The 14344-nt window shown below is 35.5% G+C and overlaps 1 protein-coding gene and 1 long non-coding RNA gene across 2 annotated transcripts in view; one reads left to right on the forward strand and one right to left on the reverse strand.

Annotated features, from left to right (window-relative positions):
• Positions 1–2018, reverse strand: part of LOC140162816 (uncharacterized) — a 29579-nt gene extending 27561 nt beyond the window's left edge. The window contains exon 1 of the long non-coding RNA XR_011860354.1: positions 1900–2018. This is a non-coding gene — a long non-coding RNA (uncharacterized lncRNA). The remainder of the gene's footprint in view (positions 1–1899) is intronic.
• LOC140161840 (GLIPR1-like protein 1) overlaps positions 1–14344 on the forward strand; it is a 157314-nt gene that overhangs the window by 72825 nt on the left and 70145 nt on the right. The window lies entirely within an intron of this gene.

Raw genomic sequence — 14344 nt, forward strand, 5'->3', positions numbered from 1 at the left:
AATTATATTTGGTTATCTGCACAGAACATTTCCAATTATTTGAAAAAATTGAAAAACTTGATCATTAAACCAGGGTACATTCGCCAAAAGACAACATTTTCGAGATTCTGTCCATAAAATACACTTTTTAAAACTTATTATGGTATATACGCACTACGCAGTTGTGCAACACCTACGCTAAGTATGCTTTGCGTGATGCCAGCGAGAGTTGGGACCGTCGGCGCAGTAACAAAAAACGAACAAAGCCCTGTGATTTAATTTTCTAGTTATTATACAGTAGCCCCTGGACAGTAATGAATACCTTTTTGTCACATTTTTATTTATAATCAATGGTCAACATTTCCTTAGACTATGATTTTCTTTTAAAATGTTTGCCAAAAAGTTAAAATTGAAAAAGGTAAAATTTGCATCTTGCGTCGGCGAGATGAAATATGACAATTTACCGTTAACGTTTTACAAAACTTTCAAGTTGTTTTCTGGTTATCATTCTGTCCTTATATTCTCGCTATAGAGACTAGAGCTTCTATTGTCGGTACAGTGCCACACTATCGTAAGTGATATTTTAGGCCAATTCGAGATGTTGGAGAATTATGGGAAGGCCATTATAAACACTTTGTGTCAGATGTATGGAGTCATAAATAATGCTATACTTTTTAAAATGTATATCACTTAAGTTTCTATCGAAATCAAATTCATGGGATTATTCATTTCATTTCGTATAGTTCATGCAAAAAAGTTTATGCTTTAATTTCAAATTAACGCGTTTAAATGTACTTTCATAGAATATTGGCAATGAATAGTTTTAACCCCAAAGCCAACTTAAATACAAATCTCCATAAAAAAACTGCTAAAATCAATGTTTATGACAGACAATGTCTCTACTCCTCATTCCAGAAAAATACAGCACTAATTTGTTTTGGGATTACAAAAATATTATCCTGTTTTGCCAAATGAAACATAGTTTCATCCTAATCATTTATAGTTCTAACTGGTAATAAAAGTCAAATTATAATATTTTTGCAATTTGAGGGAAAATGGTTCAACTGTAGTCACAAAATTGTAGACTTGGCACAAATCTAAACATTCAAAATTCTGAGTATAATGCATAACTTGAAATTAGTCTTTGTTCAATTCTTTGTGCTTGATTGTCACAGAATACGAAAAAGGTCGCAAAACGCCCTGAAATGCATGTTTTTGGCCCTTATTTCCAAATATTCCCAAATATTAAAATGTTACTTTTATTGCCAGTTAGGACTAACTAAAGGATTAGGATTTAGCTATGCTTCATTTGGCAAAACAGGGTAATATCCTTTTAATCAAAAAAAAAAATTAGTGCTGTATTTTCTGTAATGGGAGTATAGCTACAGCACGATGTTTTGAAATTCCGGAGTATCTTTCTGTATTATGTACTACTAGTAGTATAAAAACAATCAGTTTGGGTTTACCATTGTTCTAAAACTGTTGCAAAAGAGTCTTCTAAATACACAATGTATTTCATATACTCAAGTGCAGGATATCAATTTTGACTCATTTTACCTAAATTGTCAAAACTCAACGACGCAAGATGTTAACTACACCATTTTTTTACCAATTGTGACCATTTGATTATAAATAAACTCGAGAAAAATAGGGTAAAAGTTGGGTTGCATTTTATTGAGACACCCTGTCTGTCTAGTTTAGTGTCCAATAAACATTATTGTATCACTTTAACATAGCTGCAAGAAATTTTGAATACAAAAAAATATTTACTAGAGTTCTAACCAAAAGTACGGATAAAATCACTTACTATACATGCTATAGTTGACATCGGGATGACTGGAGACAAACTTATCCAGATTTTAATTTACATTTGAACTAATAACAAAAAACAAAGAAGAAAACCAAAAACAAATTAATTACCTCAGACTGTGAAACTGCTATGGAAGTCAAAGAAGTCAAAGCCAAGAGAAACAGACCGATTGCTGCTATGATTTGAGTCTTCAGTGCAAAGCGCATTAACGATGTCAATGTGGTTCCAATAGAAAATGATGATGATAATAGATAGGGAATGCGTTTATATAGACAACATAATAAAGTGCACATCCCTCTTTTTCCGTAATTATTGCACAAGTGGATGTTTAATTCAAAAGTTAATGGAATTGTAATCCATCCGAGGCTTTTTGAATACAAATGCTATCAGTTGCGCACATGGAATACGTAGGTATCACATACTGGTTCTATTTTGTTGTTATTATTCTTATTAATTTGGTTTATACGCTTTATACTAAACTTCCTCGCTCTAAAACAGAAACCACAAAGTGCCCCCTATAGCATCGATTGCACACGGGAAAAATTGATGCTCCAAATTTATTGAAAACGAATGATTTGTATGGTCATAAAGACACCAAAATATACCTTTGTGCGCGTAGTTATGGGGCTCAGCGGGTCCAATCAGATCAATTTGCATATTGTACAGGAGGTGCTCCTGCATGTACGATCATGTGTTGTGATTTTGAGGGGTGATTCGGGTGAATTCATCGTATACGACTCTTACTTAAGGATACATACTCTTGAATTCCATCCAACTTGTCCATGTTTTACATTTTTGCATATTTATTAAGTACATAAATGTATTCAATACTTCAGATATTCAATTTGCAAAATTTGTGCCTAAAAAGTGCTTTTAAAAATGATTGTAGTATATTAATTTTTACCCCACATAATATGTTGTTTACAGTTGCTAGGTGACTAAGGAGAGGGTAATTGGGATTGCCAGACCCAGCCATTAACAATTCTAAGACAGCTGAGCATAAAAATCCCTCTCATTCACAATATGTATTATCTCAAGGTAGAGAAAATCCATAAAAATCAATATATTCAGACAATGACATAACACCAGCCCTGTTTCAGCATTATTGAACACCATCCCACAATTCACCTGCTTTTGACACCTCTTGATCTAAATAGCAGTGTATTATAATACATGTTAGTTTGTCACACATCAGCACACATGTATTGACTGCATTGATTTGTGGGAAGTGCTTTGACTTGAAAGATTAGGCTCTTCACCAACCTTCAAAAGAATTCATTACTGTACTGTTGTATGCATGGCTAGTTGTCAATAGTGTGACTTGTAAATGAGGGTTTTGTGTGGGTCAAGTAATTGAGGTCAATTCTGGGCACCATTTTGAAAGCAATGTGCTTTTTATATGACTGGAGATATTTGAGATTTGGTATATTTTACCTGTTCTTGATATATACATTTTGCTTGGGATATAAATGGTGAGTACAATTGAGATGGTAAACTTAGAACTGATTTGACACATAATGGCAAAACAGGTACCTGAATCACAAAAATGATTGAAACGGAAGCTTTTGAAAAGTGTGTGATTTGGCAGAATGGTGGCAAGAAATGTTACTATTTTTCATCACTGCTGTAGTTTGGACATACAAACTTTGTACCTATGGCTTAAGTAGGATTCAGTGATATATTGCAGCTAGTTTAAAATAAAAAATATGGGTCAAGAAGGAAAATAGAAGAACTTTAATGAATAAGCTTATGACCAAATGTGGAGCACTGAAAATTTACGTTTTCTAGAACTTGTAAATTATATTTCGGAGGTTCGTATACCAAAGTTTGATAGCAAGAATGTAATTGCGGAATGTTTGACACATGCCTACAATTTAGTAGAGAAATCGGTGTGAAGTATGGTATGATATCAACGGTCCAAAAATAAAATAGCGAGTGGTGAGAGCAAGGACCCAAGTCTTAGGCTTCCAGTGAAAATCTGATTAAGGTTATAAAAATAACAATGGGAAAATAATAATATATAAGCATTTACCTTTAAGATGAGGTATAGCTTTTATTTTTCCGATGATTATTTCTGGGCCAAATTTGACACTTAATGTGGCAAATTCATCCCATTTTTTTGCTCAAAACCTCAAAAGAGGCAGTAACCTTAAGTTCAAACACCTGGAATTTTCCAAATTAAAAGCAGGCTGCCGATTTATTTGTGGTCGTAGACCCAGCAAACACAAAAACGTTTTAAAAACGTTTTAAACAAGTTACATTTTGGGTTTTGATTGAGGTAAAAACTTTTTAATATCGACATTTGTACCTGTCGAAATATTGAGGTAAATAACTCAATATATGCTTGTGTTGAATGACAGTGTAAATCTACTTTTGCTTATTATATATTATATTTGCTTTATTACATAAAGGTCATGAAAACAATTTAAAACGTTTTGTATGAAAGCACACTACAACCATATTTTTTTTAATGTTTTCAAAATGTTATTGTAAACTATATTTTGCAAACATTTTTTGCCAAATATTTTGTCAACACTTAAATAACAATATGTTAAAATAATTTGCAGTAGGTTATCAACAAATGTTTTTGAATGTTGTGAAAACGTTTTATACCCTTAGTCCTCTATATAACCCGACATTTTTAAACGTTTTCTGGCAACCTTTTCTAACCTTTTGCGAATAATGTCGAAAACGTTTTGTGTTTGCTGGGCTTGTGGCTTTGGCTGCAAAACATCATATGAAGTATTGGCTTCCGAGTCATGCCTGGCAATCTGCAATCATCTTTTCTCTGGCGGTTGCGCCCGTATTGTACTCAGGTATTACGGCCTCTTTTACTTTCACTTCCATATTCATCAATATACAAATGACATTTTAACTTACAAAGTTATAGTAGTGTAAAGTTTTTATCCAATATTGAAAAAAAAAACCTTGTTGAAATGCAATGACCCCCCACCCTGAACTGGTATAAGGTGGAATGTTATGTACGGATGTATTATAACAATCATGGTGTTTTAAATAGCTTGGGCAAATTTATGGAACACCTGCACATTATTACAATTTTAATGTATTTCTAGTAACGTCATTGTTTTTGACATTATATACTTTTCAAGTATCAAAAATTGGCAGTCCGAGACTTTAGGGTCTTTTATTATTCGACGGAATACATCGAATACTCTACTACTGTGAATCATTATTTTTAGAAAAGTATGCGATTGATTTTCATCAAAATAATATTAAAACAGAGGATTGCCTAAAAAGTACTACAAGTTGAACTTACTGGATTACTTATAGTTGGAGCGGTAAATTGCTGCAAATCTGGCCATGACTCACTTAAGCTTTTTGTAAGAGACTACGCCTTAATTATCTTTGTTTACTGACACATGAGAGTTACCCTAAATGTAAATCAAAATTACTTGTGAGTAAAGCTAACAATATCCAAATACAAGCGTACTGTTTTGATATTTAAAAAGGTAATAGGCTTCGAGCTTTTTTGTCAGCAACTGACCCAAATTCACACCAGCGGTTTCCTGGGATTTTAAAGTTTACTAATATAGGAACAAAGCAAGGTATGGGTAAGATTAAAGGTTATTTTAGTGGCGAAAATGAAACAACAAACACGAAATAGTGCATATCCACTATTTAGATGTTCTGACAACAACTAGCTTGACCTTGGAACACATTTGGAACACTTTTTAACCACACCTCGACGGCAGTCGACGCGTCATGTGTTCTGCAGTTTTTGCTGTGTAGGCAACAATCTTACTTTTTGGTAGATGATATTCTAACGTAGTCAAATATAAAAACAATAACAAAAACTTTCTCGTAAAACGTGCCAGTACAAGTGAAAGTCATCTATATGCAAATGATATTCTTACTTACAAAGGGTTACAATACTTTAACACATGAGAATTACCCTAAATGTAAATGCAAATTACTTGTGGAGTAAAACTAGTAAAATGAAAATTAATTAAATATAACAGCATAATTACTTTCTGGTAAAACCAGGGACCGTGTATGGTCCCTGGTAAAACATACCAGTATAAATTGATATTCATCAATATGCAACTGACGGTATGCTCACTTAAAAGGGTTACAGTACTTTTACACATACAAATGCAAATTACTTGTGGAGTAAATCTAGTAAAATGAATAAAATACAAGCTTAGATCTTTCATTATAGACAATGATCTTAGCATTAGACTTCTCCGTAGTCCACTTGCCCATTGTGCATACTCTTAAAACTCTCATTTAATTAATTTGTGCACAATTGATAGATTTTCACATGATCGTTTTAGTCACCGTACTCCCTCTGTTTGTTGGCTTCCCAAGTGGACTACTTACTTTCGATTGCGGTTAACATGTTTAACATGGTTGTCTATGGATAAGATTGTCGGATTTTGGCCTACTAAAATTGGCCATGATGTAATGCATCTTTAAATGGATCTGGTTTGTGATTGGTCGCCCAGATCTCGTTATTTAAATCCTTCGGGCATGTGCCATTAAGTTGTACGGCGCTTTGTGTACAAGGTGCATGAGCGCGTCTTGTACTTACAGACTTTGTGCTTGCGGTTAAAATGACTTGATAAACAAGTATGATTGACAGTGTGTGTTGGGGACTAAGTCCCCGATCAAAGTCCTGTTAAAAATGCAATATACATAGTCGATTTTTAACTCGGGCTTTCGCGATTATTAAACTGGTAGATTCTAAAATCAGAACTGTTCAGTATTGAAGTGCCATTATTATATGTTGCATTCAATAAGCCTATGTTTACTTTACTGTTACTGTCACTAATATAATTATATAAACTTTTTCATAACCAGTATTTACTAGTATTTTGATGTAATAAAATAATATCAGTATAATTTCGAGTTCAACTGAATGCGTTCATAATGATCAATTAACATTTTGTTTATCAAAATCGACTATGGCATAGTCTATCTTAGTATACGATCCATATTCACTTACCTATGTACGTTTTATCAACACTTGATGGGTAGTGACTGCTATTGGCAACCGACGCAAGAAGTAGTTCCAGCGCTGATCTTAGAGTTGCCAGTTGGTTTTTCTTCAAGGGATTTTCTAGATCCCTGTTTCAGAAACTTATCAAATATGTGAGATAATTGGTACTGTCCTTCGTCTCTTTTCATGGTGGTGCCCCTCTTCTTTCTATTTCTATAGCCTCCTTTATCCAGCGAGTGTTTATATTTTGCTCCGTGCCGATGACCTCAGCATACCCCATCTAATGACGTGATTCTTGTCGAAGTAAGCGAACATTCTGGATCAGATAGTTAGAATCTTGACGACTGAGTTTACTATACCGATCATGATGTTTAATCAGCTTATCTCTTTGATGTACAACAGTGACATAATATGCGTCAAACGTTCCCCATTTGTCAGTAATTGACCCAAATTTCACACCACCTGTTTCCTAGGATTTTCAATTTGATTAAACATGTGTACAAATTAGATTGTGGTTTTGTGCCAAATACAAGAAACTATGGGTACATTCTTTGTCCTTTGTTGTAGAAAATCTTAGTAACCATTACATGTTCTGCATAATGTTCTGATTATGTTTAGGAAGTATGTTAGTGTGTTCTGACCATGGAGCTATTAAAGATGGAGAAGCAATATATTATGTAACGCATTGTTCACTTGTGCCGATTTGAAATCTGACAAGCTATTCATCGAAAGGTACCTTTTGTTTTTGGACAAAGGGCTTCCGCCATTAAATCGGTAAGCTGACCCAACAGTGTATTAACGCTTTACCTAGCAGGCTACTGTCAATAAGTGATCAAACGAAAGTCGCGTGAAAGCGCCTACTGGAACGAAAAGTACCTTTTGTTGCCATTAAACCCAAGGGTGTGATTGAGTAGCCGTAAGCACAAAAGGCACACATTAGCCGCTGATGTACAGCTCGTTGTCACCCCACTGAATTTAGGTGCTTCATTTAAATAAATTGAATGCGCTTGCTGAATGATTACACATCAAGGCTGCCATGTCTGCATGTCTATAGTACTGTATGGTAATAGCTACGTATACATGTAACATATAATAAGTATACCGGTATAGGCCTATTAAAGTTGTTTCACAAATTGACATTTTATTTTATTTTAAGAAAGAGAATGTCATAAACAGTGGCGTACTGAAGGGGGCAGCTCTTCTGTGAGAGGTCTTGGGAGGGGATGAGGGAGGAAGAGGTGGAGGAGGAGGGGATATGAAGAATGAGAGGGGGACTGGAGGAAGAGAGAAAGAGGAAGAAATGAAGAGAAATAAATAAATAGAAGTAAATAAATAGAAAGGTAAGGAAAATGATATGAATGAGAGGGGGCAAAAAGTAAGAGGGGGTGGAGAAGGGAAGGGAGATAAGAAGAGGGAGTGATACTTTAGCAAGGAAAGAATAAGTACAGAGAAAGGAACAGAAAGGACTGACAAATAAATGTAGGCCTTATAATAATTATTATAGAAACTAAACACAGCCCCCCCCCCATAGGCCTAAACACTAACAGCACTATAGGCAGCCATTCGATGATGTCAATGCCTTTATGCGTTACGTATTTAAAGCGCCTAGTCGGATGTATTTTACACCGGCCAAGCACGAGTCACCCAATTTCGAAAATTGGATGTTGAATGTACACTCTCATGAATATTGATTGGCAACATTTTCCAATATCAGTCCAAGAGAGTGCCAAATATGGATCAGGAGTATTACATAATAATACCCTGCTATGACAATAGCTGCACTAGGTTAATCGTATAATATCCTTTATGTGGTTAGCATGGCTGGGCCAGGAAATCCACAAAGTCAGCCAATGTATGTACATGTATTCGGTACATGTGCCATATCTTTTACAATGGGTGATAAATTTCTGGTTTGTTTTATTTCAAAACGCAACAGTCGATATTCTAAAGCTTGGTCCAAATCCAAGAGAAGAACCAACTCTAGTAATTTATGTGGTTTCAAATTATATCGGCCGTTGCCTTTTTTGATAGAAATGGTGTTTGTTGATGTGCACAGTTTCCCATTAGATCATAACATGCTGTTGTGCATCCAAGGTCAAAGGTCTTTTAATCCATATTTGGCGTTCTTCTGGGACTGAATATGTCAGCGCTCAAATCGGACACAATAGAACAATAGACCATTCAGTGCGTTGGTTCTGACAACAACAAGCTCGGTATTAGAACACATCAAGGACACATTCTGGCTCTTTAAACGGGTCACGAATTGTTGCTATGTTTTGCGTAATGTTTTGACAGTGCTCTAATTATCACGGGTTAGAACACATTTGTGACCCGCTCTGACAAAACCAGGAACAAGACGCATTTTTGACATTTTATGATTTGAACAAAAATGTAAGCACTAGACAATAAGCTGTAAAATTATACCAAAAGTTATATAAATAGCATCAATACTTTTCACGATATGGACAATTTTGTAAATGATACCTTAATATTTTTGCCAATTGCTATTCTGAGTAATAGACCAATTAGTTTCCTGCCTTACACAGGATTGAATAGGGATTATCAGTTCAACTGTTATTCATTGATTAAATAAACCTCTTTTTAATAGGTACTTTTAAAGTTTTGAAAGTCCACACAGGGTGCTGGATATGGGGATTTGGAAATGTGCTCAAAAATGGCCTGCTTTAGACGGAGCTGTTGAAACCTTTTAGCTATACATGAATAAATCTTATACTGGAGCTTCATCATGCTGAAGAACATGTACATAATTATTAATCAAGGACATTCGGTCTTGCACAAGATATAAAGACCTATAAACAGACAAAATAGGGGTTTTGTCGGCCTAAAAAATATGCAGTTTCAGCAATCTGTCTGATCTCTTTTTTTTTCACGAGTTTTAACCATCATGGTATCACGGGATGAAGTAAAAGAAAACAATAGATCTGAAATATGCTCCGATTATAACCAAAGTGGTCTCAACGATTCAAATGAAGAATAGTTACACTACCTAGGACGTATCGTCACAAAGATAAATTCGCCAAATAGGTCAAGATCAATACGGTTCAATGTTTATTTTTGTCAAATTTTGTTCAATCCACAAAAAAAAAAGGATTTCTCTGGTTATAACGATTGAGAAAAAGTATAGTATACAAATATATACTGCCATGAGAGGTTCTGGTTAAAACTATGGGCCCGAGGTGAGATCAACAGTACTAAGGAAAATAGTATTAATTGATCTCAACGAGGGACCATAGTTTTAACCAGAACTTCGAATAAAGGCAGTATATATTTGTTTTATATACTTCATTAATATGTTCTTTGTTCATTGATTTGTTAAAAGAAAATTATTTGACGTTTTGACTCTCCCGCTTCTATCCGAACAGCACGGCTAATTAAGCACAACCTACGGTTCCCTTCAAAAAATCGAATAGCCTAAAATCGGGCTAACCAATTACAGCAGCGCGTAATGACGCTATGGCAGTTTCGCGTGCGTGAACTGTTCCGTCGCATCGAATGCGCGCACGCGGAAGGCATGGTCAAAAGTACTATTTACGGCTTGGAGGTACTATTTACGGCTCATCCGGGACATTGAAAATACTATTTACGGCTTAGAGGTACTATTTACGGATAGGAGTACTGATGGTAGAACTATTTTTGGTCATATGATCCACTTTTAACCAATCAATGAACAAGAATATATTAATGAAGTATATAATTTGGCCTATCTGCGGCGTAGGATTCAACATTGATTGGGGGAGTGGTGTCTTGTTTCCATTACCCTATCAAGAGTGTCCTAACAATATTATTTTGTAGTTCATTTTCTATTGTATCCTGTTGGAAGGGAAACAGGAGGGGCAGTAAGTACCCGCCACTCATCACTGGTTACGCCACTGATGATTACCAATCATATTGTTGAATCCGTCTCAGCGACAAGAGATTCATGTCGACATTATTAACTAATGAAAACCACACACAGTGCCAATAAGAATAACAATATTAATTATATACTAGGTTTTTATCTTGCTGATTTTATTAATATGTACCATCACCTTTGAAGATCGCGATCATCAAAATAAAACAAAGCATTACGTTACACATCCCTCACAATTTGATTTATTTTATCAACGTTTTTGGCTGAACATCACGCCTCTTGCTAAATGTCAACATACGACTCATCAAGTAAAGGCCCATTTAAACTGAACAAAGTAATTAAAGTCTGCACAAAAAGTAACGCAGCTGTTATAAATACGCTTATAGCTTCAGAACTAATAATTATTTCCACAATATTTCTACATAGAAAGAAGGATGATTTATTTAAAAGTTGCAGTTTATAGCGATCAATGGTTATTGTGGCATGTAAAACCATTCATTTATCTGTACGCTGACTTCAAATCAATACAAATAGCTGCATCTTTTGAATTCGGGTATTTTTCTTTAAAAAAAACCTGCTGTGTTGTTAATATTGAACGCAATTGGACAAACGGGGTATCAAAATGTGCGTAAACAAATCATCCGTCTTTCTATGTTGCAACATCGTGGAAACAATTATTAGTTCTGACGTTATAGGCGTATTTATAACAGCTGCGTTACTTTTTGTGCAGACTTTAGTTGGGTCACTATTCTTTGTAATGTAAGCTAATTGTAACATAATGTTTCACAAGCGGGACAATTTTACACTATTTTAATCAAAACTGGAGCATTGGTCCATATGCATATAAATAACTCGAGAACTGGACTTCGAAGACGGACAGGTCAAACTATGCTTATTCTTCATAATTCGCCATTTTGGTATATCCAAATTAACATATGTACCTTGCAGGATTTTCTTGGGACTTTAAGTATGGTGTTATGGAGATCAATTAGAAATACATTGTGAGAAATGTTGCAATTAGTTACCAAGTGAAATCTTGCTTTACTTGGACTAGTGTGTCAAACTAATGTCAACATTTTTGGGACACTTTCAATAGGGTATAAATGTAAATGAGCACCTCCCCTCCCCCCCGAACATGCTCAACCAAGACAGAGGCCGCCACCACCTCCCCAAGACCTACGGAATGCTTCTGGAGTCACATACATGGTGTCCCCAAAAAAGAGGCCCCTCATTGCGCCCTCTTTTTCTCCTATTTCTGAAAAGTTGATCAAATATATTTTGGTATGTAAAGAAACCTTACGACTTAAAAGTCGTTAGCTTTAATAAACCAACACAATTATATCAATCGGCTCACAACTTTTGAAGATATGCTCTTTTAAAGAAATGTACCCGTTTTCACTCTGTCCACGGAGAAGGTTTGCCTACTTCAAAGATTGAAAAGGAGTACAAATACCATGCATGAATATCAAACATTCCTCAATGATAACTTTATAAAATAATTTTATTTATGGAATGGGCTTTACCGGTGGGTTTATGGGCAATGGATTTTGTTAATAGTGTCATTAATTTGTGGGTAAAATGGATGCCGAATTGGACTTCTTTTGCTGTACTTGCAATTACTTATTTTTGCTTGGTTATTTATGCCTTTTTGTTTGATCATGTTTAATATTTTGTTGTTTCTTGCTTTCTTTTATTTTTATTTACAACATAAGTCATTTCTCTTTTTAGGATAAAAGGTATCCCTAAAAGGCTGTTTGGTTTGTCTTTGTTTCTTCTGAAGTGAGGTTACTGTGCTGCTCTGCCCACTACCTGGTTGCCTCCTTGGCGAATACAGGTTTCAGCCCTGGTCCTCATTGCATCAATTGCGTTGTGTACCATCCTTGTGCGCAGGATACTTGCGAATGCATTCAGTAATACGTTTGCGAAGATCTTGGATTTTGCCACAAAGGAAAAAAAATCAAGTGGTTTGAGGTCTGGTGATCGTGCAAGCCACTCCACAGCATGAGCCATCCCAACCACTCTGTTTGCTATCCGTGGACAAAGTGAAAAACGGATACTTTTATTCAAAAGGGCATATCTTCAAAAGTTGTGAGTCGATTGAAATAATTGTTTTGGTTTATTAAAGCTAACGATTAACGGTTTCTTTACATACCAGAATATATTTAATAAACTTTTCAGAAATAGGAGAAAAAGAGGGCGCAATGAGGGGCCTCTTTTTTGGGGGACACCCTGTAGATCGATATCACAAGATCGATCACGTGACTCCAGTACCGCTAACGTCTACCAGCAGTCACAACACAGTTAGGACGCGGGACTACCGATTGTTATTGTTCTGCAAGGCTCACTCAGTCATTTAATAAGGCAATACAAACGATCGAATTTGGTATTCAAATGAACAAAATTTTGAGTTACACCTTTTCAGTGTAAATTTTTTTTCTCGGCCAAATGAAAAGCAATAATTTTCATTTTTTCAGTAAATGTCAGGAAAAACTGTAATGCTTGATACTGTATTTTTTTTCAAATCTTAGTGTTAAACTTAGTCGTGAAATTCAGTCATTTAGTGTAAGATTTTCGATTTTGATAGGCTTCAACTCTGCCCGCGAGCCTTTTTTGGATCAATCTTTTAGCTTTTCAAAGTAATATAGTTCGCTAAAGAAGGATTTTTCCCAACTTTCTAACGCACATCACCGTGAGCGATATATCATAGTTTTGTCAGAATTTCCGTTTTGATTCCATAATTTTTGACTACCAGCTGAAAAATTTTCAAATCCACGCGTGAAATCTTAGGCTAATACTAGCATTGTGGATCGATATCTCTGGGTGCCCGGCCTGGATACAGTGTTGCCAGAACTTCAATATAGCAAAGAAATTACCTAGTGTTTCAATTGTCATGAAGGTGACTGGGTATAGTGCCTTTTGTTTGTGTTTGTTTGAAATTGCTTAAACCCACCGAAAGTCATAATGAAGCAGCCAAAACAATACAAGGTTAAACATGGAAGTTTATAACAACCTATTATAATGACCTAAAGGAAAAATCATTTATGGCAACAATGAGCCTTGCATTGTAAGTCATGGTTAAAATGTGTTGAGTACCCACCCCCCCCCATAGGCCTACATAATATTACATACCGGTACCTTATAATATTTATATAGCACGGCTATAGCTATAGCCTACATTTAGAAAGTAGGTCCTATAGCGCTAAATTATGACAAATAGGCCTGCACAAACCCGAACGCAAGTCTGAAGGGTGTAATGAAAATGCCAACCCGCGAGGGGGGGGGGGTGTCATTCAAAATTCACCTGGAGATAGGAGGGACAGAAAATTAAAATCCCCTCTAATAACACGCGAATTTTTCTAGGTTTGGACAGTGGATTTTCCCAAGGACCTCATCTTAGGTAAATAAACAAACAAACAAACAGACAAAATGGTTTTCATAATCATGGAATCCATAGCCCCTATAAATTGACATTGCAGGCTATCACGGGAGCAAATTTCCAAAATTCACCTCATTTACCAGAATTGGGGATTTGGGCTACCAAATCGCTGGTCAGGCAATCCTGGTTTTCAATGGAAAAGGGACCTGGTTGACAACAATTGAAATATCGATTATTTCTGCTGGTTGTTCTGGAGATAAAGTACTGAGTTTGACATTTTCGGAGCATGAAGGGAAAAAGGGTAAAATAAAAACGGAAATTCTGACAAAACTATAATATATAGACCCA

The sequence above is a fragment of the Amphiura filiformis genome, chromosome 10, assembly GCF_039555335.1.
Source record: "Amphiura filiformis chromosome 10, Afil_fr2py, whole genome shotgun sequence".
NCBI classification, from domain to species: Eukaryota; Metazoa; Echinodermata; class Ophiuroidea; order Amphilepidida; family Amphiuridae; genus Amphiura; species Amphiura filiformis.